At 38.9% G+C, this 17476-nt stretch overlaps 1 protein-coding gene across 1 annotated transcript in view; it reads right to left on the minus strand.

Moving 5' to 3' along the window:
- Nucleotides 1–17476, minus strand: part of LOC109417794 (protein GDAP2 homolog) — a gene marked incomplete in the record, with an annotated part of 284578 nt that overhangs the window by 246281 nt on the left and 20821 nt on the right.

A 17476-nucleotide genomic window follows, 5' to 3' on the forward strand; every position in this document is an offset into this window, starting at 1 on the left:
ATAAATTAATATGTATTTAAATATTCAACATAATAATAAGTATAGCTCGACACTATTGGAAACATAAACTTGTGGACTTAACACTTATGACATTATGCGGTCAATACTGAATCTTTATCGCAGAACGAATAGGCTCAGTAATGTTTGTTGAGTTATAGATCAGGTGAAGTAAGAAGTATTATTCACTCTTTGAAATCCGCCAAATATTTGGATTCCTCTACAAAAAATGTCTTTAGAGCATTACATCTGTTTATCTGTGTTTGAGACTCAGTATGGATCGGGAGTAAAAGGTCATTTTTTTTATTACCGTACGGGATTCGGCCGAAGGGTCCCAGATTTTCATTAAACTTTTTCCACAGGCAAGGCTAATGGATATATGAACAAAAAAACATTGAGAAAAATTCAAGGTCGCCCATTTTCCCGGAAAACTTAGGTGGAAATTCTTTGTTTTCCCCTGACACTACTTACTTTGAAAAAATCATAACTCAAGAACGAAGCATCATAGAAACGAAGTTTTTTTTAGAAAATGAAAGCAAAGCGAGTTCGGAAATAGTTTTACGATTTTTCTCAACTGTGGAAAACTTTATGGAAAACTTTTTCTTGTTCATATTTTTTTTTGGATTTCTGAGAAAATTTGCTTTTCGTTTGCCAAAAAAACTTTGTTTCTACGATGCTTCATTCTTGAGTTATGATTTTTCAAAGTAAGTTGTGTCAGGGGAAAACAAAGAATTTCCACCTGAGTTTTCCGGGACAATAGGCGACCCTGAGTTTTTCTCAATTTTTTTATTCATATATTCAGCTAGCCTGTGGAAAAATTTCATGCAAATCTGAGACCCTTCGGCCCAATTTGTACGCGGTGTAATCGGCGTGAGCTTTTTTGTTATTTTAGTAAATTGCTACTTCTAGTTCCTTAAAAAACCATCCTCTCAATACTATAGGTTTTAGAGAGAATCGATGAGGACGTTTGCCAGGAGATCTATGAAGGATTCCTCTAGATAGAAATTCACAACATTGCATGTCTTTTCTAAGGATATTCTTTTCTAAAATTCATTTTAGGCCAGTGCTGTCAAAAAGAGTGCAAAATCAGAGCAAGTTTATCGTTTGACAGTTAATCTCTTCGAGTTCACCATGAGTAATTTCTGTATGACCAATCGTGAACTTTCTAACGATTTTGTCATACCACCTGATCCACAAAACGTTTCTAATTTCAATATTTTAGGTACAATATGTATGCAAAATTTGAACTAAATCCATCAATAAAAAAAAAGTTTCATACACCAATCGGACACATCTCATACAGAACCAGATGGGGGCTACTTTGGACATTTTTAACTATAACAAAACTACATTTAAAATTCCAGGGTTATTTAGAAAAACTTTGTACCAATACTATAGTAAAATATTTAAATAACTGTAACTTGTGAGTACATAAACGAAATGTCGTCAAACTTGTAGAAAGTATGCTTGAATATCATACATTTTGATTAGTATTTGAGAAACTAATGTATATTTGTTGAAATCATAACTGGCCATAAAACAACGGTATGCAAATATTTACTCACATAAGAAAATCCTATAGAAATAACGCAATATGTTCAAATGACAAAAACTTTAGTTTCCCTCGATGGAACATTTTCAAAATTTCAGAGAAGAAACTACTACAATAGTATATCTTTCGAATGACGGGTGCCATTTTGTTGGACATTTTTATTTGTTAATAACGGTTTCTGGCACACCGTGTATTATGAATAGCGTGATAATGTAATATAGACATTAGACAGCCTTGAAAAAACGGACCATCAATCCTTTATTTAGGTGAAACGGTCATTTATAATGTATAACGATACAAATATTCGATTGTATATGCTACGTTGATACATCCCCGACTAAAAAATTATATCAAGTTTATATCATATTGTGTTATGATGTTATAATATTTTTCTATAACTAATTGTGTTATAAACTAGATGCAGGATGATGTTAAAATAACTAAAATTGAAATAAAAAGTACACTAGTCCAATCAAGATTATAACCTGTTTTGTTATAATCATATCAAAATTATAACAAAATGTGATATGATTTTTTAGCCTCAGGATTACTAGTTTGTATCAAAATTTGATACAATTTTGTTACATAACAATTCAAATATCGAAGACTTCAAACTAAATTATAATACAATGAGTTACAAAAATACATGTGTAATATAATGTGATATAATTGAGTTATGGTATTTTGAAAACACCAAAGATGTTGAACATGATTATATCACAATGAGTTATGAATATCATAGTTTGTTAGGATTATGTTTTATTTTTGTTACAATTTTCTAGTCGGGTCTTCAATGAACTGATCAACCTTTTGAAATTTATGAACTGAAAAAACAATGCTTACAGAGCAATTGTTCTGATACTTTATGTATATTTTCGGTTTATTCGATGTTTTTTCGCTTCCTGACAATCAATAAAGAGTCTGTTTGAAAAACAATTTCAACCAAATGAAGGGGAAAATATTGCTTCATAATAGCCCCAAAGACATCAAACAGATTTGAACCATATTTTGAATTCAAAAAATCCATATTCAAGGGTGTTTAAAGTAGCCCCGCATTTCAAAAGTAACCCCGTACGACGGTAGTCAAATTGTAATCTCTATTTGAACCATTTTATAATTGATTAAAATGACAAACTTTTTGGGCAAATATTGTCCCAAAAAAGTGGTAAACAGCAGATCCATATTATAAACTAATTACATTAACTTTAAAAGCATTGAAAAAAAAAGATTATCATAATCAAAAATATTAGACTATGGAAAAATCACTGTGATTTCGCCTGTTAAACCCCCATTTAACATATTAGACAACAAGTTACTCATCACACACCGTGATCACTCTTGCAAAATCAAAATATACGGTGGTTGAGTTTACAAAATAAAACGGAAGTCATGAGCTTTTATCAACCACAAACATTTTTTCATGCACAACCACGTGCTTGAGAACGAATTCTACTTTGAATATGAGTCATTGCAACAAAGATTAGCTTATCAAAACAATTTCTTCGTAAGAAGGAAACAATTTCGGCGAATTGCATTTAAAATAAGGAGAAAACAAATATTTATCAAATTATAGCTCAGCATAGGAATTCGAAAAGTAGAACGATTGTAGAATTACGCGACGGTAATACTGTTATTAGTGGTACTAATGATTTGAAACAATATATATTTTTGAACACTTCTCGAACAACTTTCCGAAACGGAACATTACTGCAGACCATTGTGATGCACTCAATACACAGGATTCTGTAAATCTGATACCCGATATTGACGAAGACAAATTTAAGCAGGTGGTGTTCAGCTGGACGAAGAAAAAAACACCTGGCCCGGATGGTATTAGTTATGAGCTCTTCGAATTGTTGAAAATTGATATGTTAAAATTATTCAATTGATTATTGCATGACAGTATTATATTTCCTTCGGAATTCTGTGAAGGGTACACAACATTATAATACCAAAATCGGGATGTTCCAAAAACATCTCGAGCTTTCAACCTGTTAGCCTTCTGAATCGCGATTACAATTTTTTTTACAAAAAAAAAATATTGCTAATCGTATTCAACAGGTTTTAGAAAAAGTTGTTGATGAAGCACAAACAGCATGCATGGCCAGCAAGTCCTGTAGAGTAAATCTTGATCAGTTGAGAACGATAATCGCAAAGGGAAATGTGACAAAAAGATTGGCAATTTTTAGTTTGGATATGGAAAAAAACTTTTGACAATGTTGACCATAGTAGATTGTGGCAAATTTTGGAGACATGCAACTTCCCACCCCGTTTGATTAATGGTTAAAAAAAAAAATGTACCGTAATGCTAGCTAAAGTGTGTTGTTCAATGGCCACTTGACGAATAAATTGTAAATTAGAAAAATGAATAATTGTGTAAATATAAGGTAAGAGGTCAGGTAGATAATCGATGTGCTAAATATATGCAACAAGCTCGACATCATCCGGAAAAGTGTGGGAATGGATTGAAGATTTGATAAGAATAAGAATGAACACAAACATCAATAATTGTACTGAAATAGTAGCAGCATATATAGGAGGCAGTAGAAAAGACATGAAAGCTGCCTTATGGATTGTAGTAGAAGGAATTATGCATTATATGAAGCACATCAAAAATCATTCCTTTTTTGTGTTCCACAACATTTGTTGAGGAACCAAAGGTGAAATCAAAGAAAGTTTTTACGAAAAGTATTTGGAAAATATGCATTAATTTGTGTTCTATAATAAAAGGTTTCTTGTACGCTTTGTAACGTTTTTTTTTATTTATTTTTTATATATAAATTAAATTGAAAAAATATGATGTTATAAACCAGGCACGCATGCATTGTGCATTTCTGAATGCGCCTGGGGATATTCCATTTAATTGGTTGAATCGATTCCATTGTGGCGTGAAGACTAACAGTCTTCAAATTCATAATATTTGTAGTTCTAGGGGTACGAAACCCATCTACAATAAAGTGCTCCCATTTTCGTACTATCGAAAACAAAGCTTGTTAGTGCTATTCACATCGATTTGATATTATAAAATATTACAAATCCATGAAATGATTCGTATACTGCATGAAGTTCAAGTTCATGGATTGTTTTATTTGTCTTAATAAATTCAAAATCAAAAATTGGAAATTACACATCGAGCATTTCGCGACTCTGATTCGAAAATGGAAATACTGTTGAGACAGTGCATTCTGAAAAAAAATAATATTTTTGAATCGAAAGAAAAATCCCTGAACCCTGAGAAATATTCCAATATAGTACTGAGATAAATTACCGCTGACTGCTGAGAGAAACTCCCCCAGTTTCTTTAAAGAGATGCCACAAAAAATTCTGAATTCTAGAATTATGAGAGAGATTTCTTCAGAATGCTGAAAATAATTTCACCAGAATCCTGAGCGACATTATCTAGAAAAGAAAGCAAGACTCTTCCGGTATCTTGATAGGAATTCTCTCTGAATACTTTCAAGGATTTTCCTAGAATCCTGAGAGAGATCATTCCATATCTATGAGACGGATTGTCTCAGTGCTCCGAAAGGAAGTCTTCCACAATCCTGTGATAGATTGTCTCAGAGTCATAAGAGAAGTTTTCCCTTGGGATCCTCCCAAAATATCCCAGAATCCTGAGAGGAACTCCAATAGTGGTTCTTCCACATTCTCGAAATAAATTCTTATAGAATACAGAGAGGAATTCTCACAAAAAAAAAGATTTTTGAAATTCTAAGGGCCGATTTCTTCACCTACCCGGCTTAACGACGTAAGCCTGGTTTATCTTAAACCACACTTAAAGTTAAGCCAAGTCCTTAAGCCAGGTTTAAATATTTGCATTTCTTCACACCGGCTTAGTAAATGAAGGCGATGGCTTAAGCTAAGCCAGGCTTAACGAAATTTCCCATGTCATTCCAGTGACTTTCCATTGGAAACGTCATTTTAAGCCGCCGATATTTTGAAATGCCCGTTATATGCAGTATGAAGTAACAACAACAAAACATCCGTTGAAATTTTAGTAGGAAAAGCGGAATCGCTCGGTAAATTTTTCGGATGCAGAAGGAAATTAACAATGATGTACTACCTAGACTGTTATTTTACCCACCGCTAGTATCGACATTGCAGAAAAGGCGTTACAATGTTGATTTTATGTTTTGATATCCAGAACCGCTCTTGCCGTGACAACTCTGGTTGTGGATCTAACAATTGCATTATGATTCATAATAGAACCGAAATCAGTTACTTTATGAATCATATAAATCAAATTTCATAGTACTGAGTTGTAAAAAGATATTTAAAATCCACTTGCGTCATTTTTAGGTAGTGGAACTTATGTATAAAATTTATAAATATAATTAGTCATTCCGATCCTCATATAATATATTACTGTATAGTAGTAAGTACTGAAACTTAAACTCACTTTTAACTTCAATTGTCCTTACATGACCCAGTTTGTTGAGGAAACGTAGCATTCACAAGCTAATCGCATACCAGAAGGACATTATGGGTACTCTTTAAACAGATTAAATTGTTGCGTAAGCCATGATTTTCTGCTTATTTGAAATGTTTCATGATTTTGCGAATGAAATAATCAAAGATTGCTTTGGTGATCGCGACGTTTAATCAGTTTACGCTCTTAAGTGAATCCCCCTATTCTTTTAAACATGGTAAATTTTTCATGTAATACAAGTATTTGGAGTTGGAAAACCGGGAAAAATTTGGTAATCATACTGGGAAAACCGGGAAAAAGACGGGAATTTCAAAACTGAAATTGAGTGGCCACTCTGAAGAAAAAACCTGCCGATAATATCCCGCGTCACCCTATTAGGCAGCATCCATTTATTACGTAACGCCAAAATCGACATTTTTCGATCCCCCCGCCTCTCTGCTCCGTGATGCTTTTTTGTATGAAAACCTTACAATTTTTGTATGGGCTGTAACGCTTGACCATACTCCCTCCCTCCCCCTAGAGCGTTACGTAATTTGTGGATCGCGCCTAAGGTATTCAAAATAAGTCATGTTTAGAAGTACACCACCCATAATACTTTTTATAGAGTGAATGGAAGGGACAGTGGCGTCAGTGTCAAAATTTGAACAGCGATGATCTGTCAAATCCATACAAATTCCCGTTCCAAAAGAGCAGGAGCCCTGTCAAAATTGGAACATGACGCCACTCTCCTTTCCAGTCACTCTAACTTTTTATATTTAGAATTATGAGTCAAAATATTGAATATTCAATGGGCTAAACGTGCATTGAACTAAGTTTTTATATTGTAAGAAATCAGTGTATAAAAAGTTATTGGAAGAGTTTTTGTCATCCCAAACATAGTTGTTAAAAATAATATCTCTTGAACCATAACAGACAAAAATATGTTTATTGTGACCTAAATTATGAAAGGACCGAATTAAAATAAATAAAAACTTCAATGCGAATGTACTTTCGACTTCCAAATGTGGATGACAAATTACCAAAACTATCAACACGGTGCCTTTTTGAAGGCTTTCAATCTAATGTAATAACTTAATTGTTCCAAAAACCGATGTTGAATATTTTATACTTGATTTTATATTGACGACGCGCTGGCTGTAGATTATCATTTTCTTTATTATCACCTCCATCCGTATCCAAACGTTTTACAATTGTATCGTTCCTAAATGTTTTATAAAAAAAATATGTTTTGCTGTTTCAAAAATGTATCCATGAATCAGGTGAAGAAACCCAAACTCTGCAATTTGCGGCTTAAGCCTGGCTTATCTCTGCTAAGCCACCTCAGAGCACCGCTTAAAATAAGCCACGCTTAACGTAAACCGTAGCTTTATTAAACCGGGTTTAGTGGTTAAGCCGAGGTGAAGAAATCGAAAAAAAGTTAAGCCCGGCTTAAAATTTTGCTAAGCCTGGTTTAAAATTTAAGCCCGGGTGAAGAAATCGGCCCTAAGATGAATTCCCCAAGAAACTTAAATGAAATGACCCAGAAAAGGGTAGCTTGGAACCCTAAAAAGGATTGCTCCAGAATCCTGGGAAAGGTTCCCTCAAAATACTAGGCGGGATTGTCAAAGAAACCTGAGATATACTCTCGCAGAGTTCTGGGAGATAGGATTCCCCCAAAATCCTGAGAAGAATTCCTCCAGAATCCTTTTAAGTATTCTCCCAGAATTTTCCTAAAATCCTGGGTGGATCTCTTTAGAATGATGATAACTATTCCCCAGAATTCTGAGAGGTATCATAAGAGGGATTCTTCCAGATTCTTGAGAGAAATATATCTAGAAACCTAAGAGGGGTTTTTCTGAAAATCCGATAAGGATTTATCCTGGAAGGGATTACGAAAACTTCTAGAATGGACATCCCCAGCATACTGAGAAGAATTCTTTGGAATTCTGAGAGGTATTCCCAAATAAAACAGAAAAATTACCTAAGATTCCTGGAAGACATTTCCCCAGAATCTTTGAAAGGGCTCCCCTTAACTCCTGAAAGGGATTGTACTAGAACTCTGAGACTGATTCCTCTAGAATACTATAAATTAATACACCAGAATCTCAAAAAAATCTTACCATAATCATGTCAAGGATTTTCCCTGATTACTAAAGAGGGATTCTCCCAGAATCCTGAAAGAAATGTCTGGGAGCAACTGCTCCAAAACACAGAAAACAGAATTCTACTGGGATACTCGTAGAATGCTGAGAAAGGTTTCTTCTAAACCCTAAGAGGAATCACAAAATCTATGCGACCCAAATTTCTCTAGAGAATTCTGCCCAATAATCTGTTCTGGAAAAAAGTGCCCTAGAATCTTGAAAAATATAGCACCAGCATCCCAAGGATTTCTCCAAAATCATGAGACAATTTCCCCAGAATCATGAGAGAAATTTTCCCCGTATCCTGATGGGGATTATCCCATAAAGCCGAATTTTCAGAGAATCTTGGGAAGTGTACCCGCAGAATACTTAGCGTTATTCCCCCAGAATCCTAAAAGAATCTTACGCAGAATCCTGAGAAGGATGTCACTAACATCCTGTATGAGACTCCCTCCGAATCCTAAGAAATATTACCCTTAAATTCTGAGGGGAACTTCGCCACAATTCTGAGAATGCTGAGTATTATTCTCCAAGAAGTCTGAGAGGACTTCCTGAGAATGCTGAGAAAGATTTGTTCAGAATTCTGAGTGGAATTCTAAGTGAGGGTCTTCCAGAATCCTCAGAGGAATCAATCCAGATCAGAAATTTCTTTGAATCCTGAAAAGGATTTCACCCTTGGTAGGGATACCTGGTAGGAAATACCCCAAAATCCTGAAATGAATTCTCTTAAAATCCAGAGATTTCCTAGAATTCTGATAGATAATCCCATATAATACTGCTGAGAAGAAATCCTCCAGAATTTTTAAAGGGACTCTTCCACAATTCTGAGGATTCCTCTAAAATTCTTTGAGAGAATCCTTCAAAATGCTGAAAATTTTCACACCAGCACCCTGACAGACCGTATCCCAGAAAAGAGAGAAAGACTCTTCCAATAGGAATTCTCCCTGAATTCTATTAACGATTTCCCTAGAATCCTGGCAGAGATTGCTCCAGTTTTCTGAGATGGATCCTCTCAGAATCTTTAGAGGAATTCTTCCAGAATCCTGAGGGATTCCTCAGATTCCCGAGATGGATTCTCCCTGAATCCTGTGATGGATTGCCTCAGAATCCGGAAAGAAGTTTTTCCGCGGGATTCTCCAGGAATGCTTAGACGGATATCCCCAGAACTCTCTGGTGGATTTTTCCTGAGAGGGATTCTCCTAGAATCCTGAGAAAAATTCTCCAGCATTACTGAAAGACATCCTATTAGAATCCTGGAACAGATTACCCCAGAACCCTGAGAGAGATTTTAAGAGGGGATCTTCCACATAATTAAGAGAAATTCATCTAGAATCTTGAGAGGGATTCTCAAAAAATAATGTTCAGATTCCAGAGATGGACTGACCTAGAATCCTGAGAAGGATAAGCTAGAATTAAAAAAAAAATCCCTGAAAGGGACTCTCTAGACCATAAGAAGGATTCCTCCATAATTCTGAGAAAGATTCACTTAGACTCTTGGGAGGGATTTCCCAAGAAACCTGAGATAAACAGGTATACCTTGATTTAATGGACCCTAGATTATGAAGACCCTCGATTTTATGTACTTTGATTTTTTGTACATTTAACCTCGATTTTATGTACATTTTTTCTGTTATTCTGTTATTCTGTTATAATCAACGCACCCCCGAGCCGTGGCCAATCTGCGTTGTTTCGCTGGGCGATACGTCTACCAGTAGACTTGTATCTGCCCTATGCTAAACCGATTAGCATATCAAGTCCTTTCCACTGATGAGTAGGCTCGAATGTCCCGCCCCTCCCTATAACCCATAGGGGGAAATAAGGAGTTTCCAGTTTCAAGTATTGTATTGATTATGACACCAACTCTTTCTATTCCTTGGTAAAAAAAAAAAAAAAATCACTAGACTTGTTTTATCAGACTACTATTAATAATGAACATAATTAAGATACAAGTTTGCATACACAATTGTAAAAGCAGTGTTAGATACTTTAAAGTGAATTGAAAAATGTAAATAAGATAAATTGTAAACTATTCCGCGGCGACACGAATGCTTCAACAGTGTCATAAATAAACGCGCAAACAAACAAATAATTGATATTGAAGTATGCATATTGCATTATCTATTAGCAAAGTCGTAGAAAGAGTTGGGCGCCTGATTATAAAATTGTTGTACTTATCTTGTGTGTTTCGGACAAGTCCCGTTTGTGTTGGCCATTGGGACACTTCTTGCTTCAAAACGGTCGTTTCTGGAATGGAAAGAGAATAATTGGCCGCACAACTCCGCAAATGGGCGGCCCGCACATATTAGTATAATGTTGCAATGATTGAAAATAGTAGAGTATAATTGTTAATCTATATGAATACTGCTACTAGTTCAGGTTTCTCACCCTCCACGATTCTCTAGATACTGTTATAGCGTGTTTGTTGTTAATTTGTTGATAAGTGAAGCCTCCAGTACTTCAAAATTCAATGTAGCGAAGATCTTGAGCGGATAGCATTCATTGATAATGATAGTGATTATTTTAATATAATATGGCTTAACAAAAATTACTATTCAATTATTTTAAATCGGATTCGTCAATAAAATTATTGTTCATAAAATAATTAACCATGCGAATATCGAACTACACAAACTAAAAAGTGTTATTATATTTTACCAATGATTTCATCCTAATCTTGACCCTAACATAGTTATGCGCTTAGTGGACAATTAACAAAAATAGTGTTGTTTCGACAATAGTCACATACTATGCCCTACGACATTGACGATTCTATTGTCTATGGCTCACCTATTTAGCGCCACCCAGCAGGGACTTGGTCTGGTACCCAATTCAGTATATCCGCTCCACGTAATGTACCGTACCTCTTTCGATTTGTGATATATTACGCGGAACATTACTCTCTTCATTCGGATAGCGGCTATGTAACCCATTGGATTAAAAACCTCCATCAAACATGAAGCGATTAATCGGAGACTGAAGACTCTATACCAAATTTGGCTCAGAGACAGGTAATCAGTGAAGTCAGTTTTTCTCGTTTGTCAGAGACGATTGATACGTATTAAGACAAACTTTCCACTGCATCTGCCAGCAATAATCGGTGATCGATCAACATTTCGAGTACCTACCCCAATTTACACAAGTATGCCAAGGATCACCGCTAATGCTTTACAATACAGTTGGAAAAACTAGAGCAACACCTGGCCACAATGATGCATAAAGCACTAAAGCGGACCGGAAGTTTCGGTGAGCCAGCCCCACCACCTCGATTTTATGTACATTTTTTATAGTAAAATTCTACAGTTTAAAAAAAAAATAATATTCTTGAATCGAAAGAAAAATCGAATGTAAAAAATCGATTCGGTCGATTTCGAAGGGCTTCAACATCGATTAAAAAAATTGATTATTCGGAACAAAAACATCGTTGTTGCGAACATAGATTCAAAATTGCCCAACGCTACACTACAGTCATCATGGTGACAAGGATAAATTTGTCTTTGATGATGATCTCACAATTTTCCAAAATTTATTTATCTTCATGATTGCTTGCAAAGCTACCAATAACAACAAATCTCGTATTTCCATCATCATCTTCAGAATCTCCGCCAACCTGGTGGCAGAAGTAGTTTAATGAGTACCGGTTCTGTGCATGTGGACTGTGGAGTGTGAATCCCTCAAGTTTGAGAACCGGATGGGAATGGTGTCATCGTGATTGGAATATTCAATTGGACAAATTAAAAACACACCAACTAGACTCTGCCGCTGCGACGACGTAACTTGGAAACATCGAAAGCAAGCCCACTTCCACCACTATCAGCAGCAGCAGCATCGAGCAGGAGACGATAGGGTAAACAAATGAGATTACTGTGAAACGCGCAGTAAGGTACACAAGAGAACGCGAAACGATTCGCGATTTGGTTTCGCAACAAGTGGGTAGGAGGTAAAGCAAAGGCAGCCTCTCGACTCAACGCGCCGAGCTTAATAATTATTGTTCGTTTTGGATGAAAGGAGGGTAATTAGGTGACAATTTTGTCTGCTTTCCAAGGTTGGTGGTAAAACCTCAAACTCATAGCCTATTTTTTAACCAAGGGCGTAGGTATCGTAGGTAACGCAACCATAGATGGGGGGTTTTAAATCTCTTAGCAAATTTATACCAAGCAAAACAAATATGGTAGGGATTTTTTTTTTTCTGAAGGTTATTGAACATTTCTTCTTCACCATCATCAGCTTTAAGCTTTGGTTTTGTAGTGCACATAGTTCAAATATTAATGCAGGAGTGCCTTTTTAAGGAGTTAGGTTAACGACCTAAGGGTTATAAGAAAGGTGAACAGATTGTCTGCAGAGGTCAGTCCGAAGAGAAAAACCGCCAATCTATTTAGAGCTAATGACTTCGAATATGACCATAAACCAAATTAAGAAACTCACAATTATTTGCAATAAGCATTCTCAGTTCTTCAGAAGTAGTAGTTAGTGTTGATTTCACATTGATGGTCAAATAAACCAAGCATAAAGTTAATCAAATTGAACCTTCAATGATCCACGATTTCACATTAGACACTGATACCATTCACGCATATTCTCCATCACTACACAGCACCAATCCGAGTGCTTCAATTTCAATTTTTCATGGGTCATGCTCTTTATCATTTTTGCTTGACCAACGGCACGCACCACGTTTACAACGTGACATTGTGTACACAGACGACACTAAACACGGCACTCATTACACTGTGCTGTTGCCCCTTCCAGTGTTCACAGTATCTGCACGAGTCGGAGTCACCATTGTAGTTAGTCACAATTTCAATACCACCCATTATCTATACAGTACACTTGCAAAAGGTTTGTGTGGCGGTACGATACGACTTCGTTCGGTTTACCTACATTTTTCATTATTTGATAACAAGGGCGGGCATGTCACAGTGATTAGTAATCAAAACACAGACCGAGCCATAAATACATATCCAACGGTTAAACACACTAAAGCGTACCCTACACGAGCATCAATAGGTGCTCCATAAATATCAGCACTTTTTGTTGGAACTATTATCAGACCTTCAGCTCAGTCGAAACATTTTGCTAAAATACATTGGAAAAAATTGCTAGTTTCCCATGTATTTTTGAAAATTCCGACAAAATGCACTGATGCTGATGAAATATTGATGCTCGTGTAGGTTCCGCTTAGCCAACAATGAAACGATGGGACAAACCACACAGACAAAGAGAAGCAAACACGCGTTACCTAGTACCCTACTGGGTGAAGCTTTCAAGCGGTGAAATCTGGACATGCGTTGGACTTAAATTATTAGTACCGCCAGTCGGGGTGACATTGGGCCTGGGAGGTAACTTTGGGTCAAAAATCAAGAAAGATGTTTCGCTCGAACTACTAACATTTATCAAAGTGATAATCAAAAAGTGGATCAAAAACGGTGAGTCGATAAGGAGAGCGTCCAACATAGCTCTGGTCCTCACAAGTTCCTACCTCATGCTTCCACGGGTCAAGCGATGACAAAGACCGCCAGTTAAGAGTTGTGTGCTTAGCTGGTAGTGCAGCTTGGGCACTGTTGTCCTTCTGACTTCAGCTACATTGAGGAGGTACGTCCCGAGCGTCTGTACACCAAGGAGGTGCGGCTCAAACAGCGTCTGTTCTGGCATCCAGCGGCTGAATAAGAAACGCTGTATCGCGTCAACTATACCTAAGGTGGCAGCCCCACCAACGCGATGTAGGCAGCGCGACTCCGGTAAGGTAGCCTGTCGAAGCCTTTCAACACTACGAAAAATGAAGAAATAAGAAATAGAATATGCGAACGATACTCTCGGAAACCGACCCGGCAACGAAATAAGGACTATGATTGGAAACTCGGTACCTGGAACGTCAGGACCTTAAATGAACCTGGACGAGTGAGCCTTTTGGCTCGTGAATTGCAGAAAGTTGGTGTGTGCGTGGCCCAAAACTGGTGAACGTGAATTCAGGGCGGTGGATCCCGTCGCCTACACATCGTTCAAATATAACATCTACCACAGCGGCAGCGATAAGGCAGAACATGGGGTCGGATTCATAGTGATCGGGAAACAGATGAAGCGAGTTATGAGATGGAAGCCGATCAACGAGCGGATCTGCGTATTGAGGATCCGGGGCAGATTGTCATCGGTGACGAAAACGCGCAGGTTGGAAGAGAGGACTTTTTCCGTCCAATCATCGGTACGGAGAGCCTTCACTCCGTCATTAATGACAACGGCCTGAGATTATTCAACTTTGCTGCCGCCAGGGGGATGGCCATTAGTAGCACCTACTTTGCACGCAAGGATATCCGCAAGCACACCTGGAGACACCCAAACGGCGATACTTGCAACCAAATCGACCATGTGCTGGTAGATGGCCGACATTTCTCGGACGTAATTGATATTAGAACTTTTCGAGGTCCCAACTTCGACTCAGATCACTATCTCGTAGTTAGTAAGATTCGAGCTCGGTTATCAACCGTGTCGGACTCTAGGAACCGGCGACCGTTGCGTTTCAACATCCAGCGGTTTTCAGCAGACGGTACGGTAGCTGACTATCACCAGAAGCTGGACGAGCGGATAAGTGAGATCAACGAGAGCGATAATCTCAACACTCTGTGGGAGTCTATCCACGGAGCAATGAGTACAGCAGCGCGGGAGGTGATAAATACTGCTCAAAGACGACCTAGAAACGGGTGGTTCGACGAGGAGTGCCAGAGGGTAACGGACGAGAAGAATGTTGCCAGAAGCCGGATGCTGGTGTCGGGGACCCGGCAGAGCAGGGAGCGATACAGGGAAGCAAGAGTAGCCGAAAAACGAATCCACCGCAAAAAGAAAAAAGAGCACGAGGAAAATGTGATTGCTCAGGCGCAACAGAGTATGGAACAGAATGATATGCGGAGATTTTACGAAACTGTCAATGGCGTGCGGAGAAAAACAGCGCCTTCTCCCGTCATGTGCAACGACCGTAATGGAAACTTGCTGACAGACAATACAATGGTGGCTGCCAGGTGGAGAGAGCACTTCGAGGTATTGTTGAACGGTGGGAGTGGAAGAGCGACGGACAGAATTCGAATCGACGACGACGGACAAGCTGTGGAACCTCCAACGCTAGACGAGGTCAAGACAGCCATTAGGGGACTGAAGAACAACAAGGCTGCTGGGAAGGACGAACTCCCGGCCGAGCTTCTCAAGCACGGTAGTGAGCAGCTGCATCAACTCTTACACCGTATTATATTGAAGATATGGGAGGAGGAAGAACTGCCCGCTAGTTGGTTGGATGGTCTCATTTGCCCTCTTTTCAAGAAAGAGCATCGACTGGAGTGCGCGAATTACAGAGGAATAACACTCCTCAACTCAGCGTACAAAATTTTGTCCGGAGTTCTGTTCCACAGGCTGAGGCCGATTGAGGAGTCCTTCGTCGGCGAATATCAGGCAGGATTTCGTGAGGGCCGATCAACAACGGACCAGATGTTCACCCTGCGGCAGATTCTCGATAAATTTCGGGAGTACAACTTGCAGACCCAACTTCTGTTTATTGATTTCAAGGCGGCGTACGATTCAGTGAAGAGAAACGAGTTATGGCAGATTATGATCGAACATGGATTTCCGGCGAAGCTGATTAGACTGATTCGTGCGACGCTTGACGGATCGAAATCAAGTGTACGGGTTCCGGATGAAATTTCGTCATCGTTCGTAACCTTTGACGGACTGAAGCAGGGCGATGCTCTTTCGAGCTTACTGTTCAACATAGCACTGGAAGGAGCGATAAGGAGAGCTTGTGTGCACAGGAGCGGAACCATTGTCACGAAGTCGCATATGCTCCTGGGCTTCGCGGACGATATCGACATCATAGGAACACGCTATGTCTGAACCAGCAGATTATAAAAATCGAATGTACATCGGGTTTCTTTTCACCAAACATCAGTATTCAAGCTATATTTTCATTTGCAGAAGGTTTCAAAATATTCTATCGGTGAAAATTTTTCCATGCATTTTGTATGGGGGAGAAATTGACCGAAAATGGGAATTTCATTCAAATTTGCTAGCTTAGCTTAGCTTAGACTGACTGCACATATCTATGGTTGCTACTCCGTGATTGACCCGAACCAATGACAGTTGCGCAATGAATCAACTGAATAATTGACTGGGAGTGGTCAACATTCTCACTGTGCACGCTTCAGAAATTCTCTTTTACAGTACAATAACGGCGCCGGCCACGTCCTTGCAGTCAGGTTGGGAGAGGGAAGGAATATTAGTACCAACCTTTGTTAAGTGAAGGACCGCGTTTACCGCTGCGACTCCACCAAAGGCTGCAGGAAGGAGTGTTTGTTATTAGGGAAGGTATCGTTGGGTCAGGATTCACTTTGATAAGTAATATGACCTTTTGATGTTTGTTCGCCATGCTGGCCGCCGTGACATTGTTCGCTTTACGCGGAAAGCAGACAATCGAACACTCGCGTTGAGTGATCGCTCAATATTTACCACAACCGACGTGTCCGAATAAGCACCCGATCTCGCCATTGTTCGCTTCACGCGGGAAGCAAACAAAAGATCACTCGCGTCAAGTGATCGCTCAATATTTACCACAACCGACGTGTCCGAACAAACACACAGTCTCGCCATTGTTCGCTTCACGCGGGAAGCAAACAATAGATCACTCACGTCAAGTGATCGCTCAATATTAACCACAACCGACATGTCCGAACAAGCACACAATCTCGTCATTGTTCGCTTCACGCGGGAAGCAAACAATAGATCACTCACGTCAAGTGATCGCTCAATATTAACCACAACCGACATGTCCGAACAAGCACACAATCTCGTCATTGTTCGCTTCACGCGGGAAGCAGACAATCGAACACTCGCGGGGAGTGATCGCTCAGTGTTTACCACAACCGACGTGTCCGAACAAGCACACAATCTCGCCATTGTTCGCTCCACGCGGGAGGCAAACAAAAGATCACTAACGTCAAGTGATCGCTCAATATTTACCACAACCGACGTGTCCGAACAAGCACACAATCTCGCCAATGTTCGCTTCACGCGGGAGGCAAACAAAGATCACTAACGTCAAGTGATCGCTCAATATTTACCACAACCGACGTGTCCGAACAAGCACACAATCTCGTCATTGTTCGCTTCACGCGGGAAGCAAACAATAGATCACTCACGTCAAGTGATCGCTCAATATTAACCACAACCGACATGTCCGAACAAGCACACAATCTCGTCATTGTTCGCTTCACGCGGGAAGCAGACAATCGAACACTCGCGGGGAGTGATCGCTCAGTGTTTACCACAACCGACGTGTCCGAACAAGCACACAATCTCGCCATTGTTCGCTCCACGCGGGAGGCAAACAAAAGATCACTCGCGTCA

This window comes from Aedes albopictus, chromosome 2 (assembly GCF_035046485.1).
Source record: "Aedes albopictus strain Foshan chromosome 2, AalbF5, whole genome shotgun sequence".
Taxonomy (NCBI): domain Eukaryota; kingdom Metazoa; phylum Arthropoda; class Insecta; order Diptera; family Culicidae; genus Aedes; species Aedes albopictus.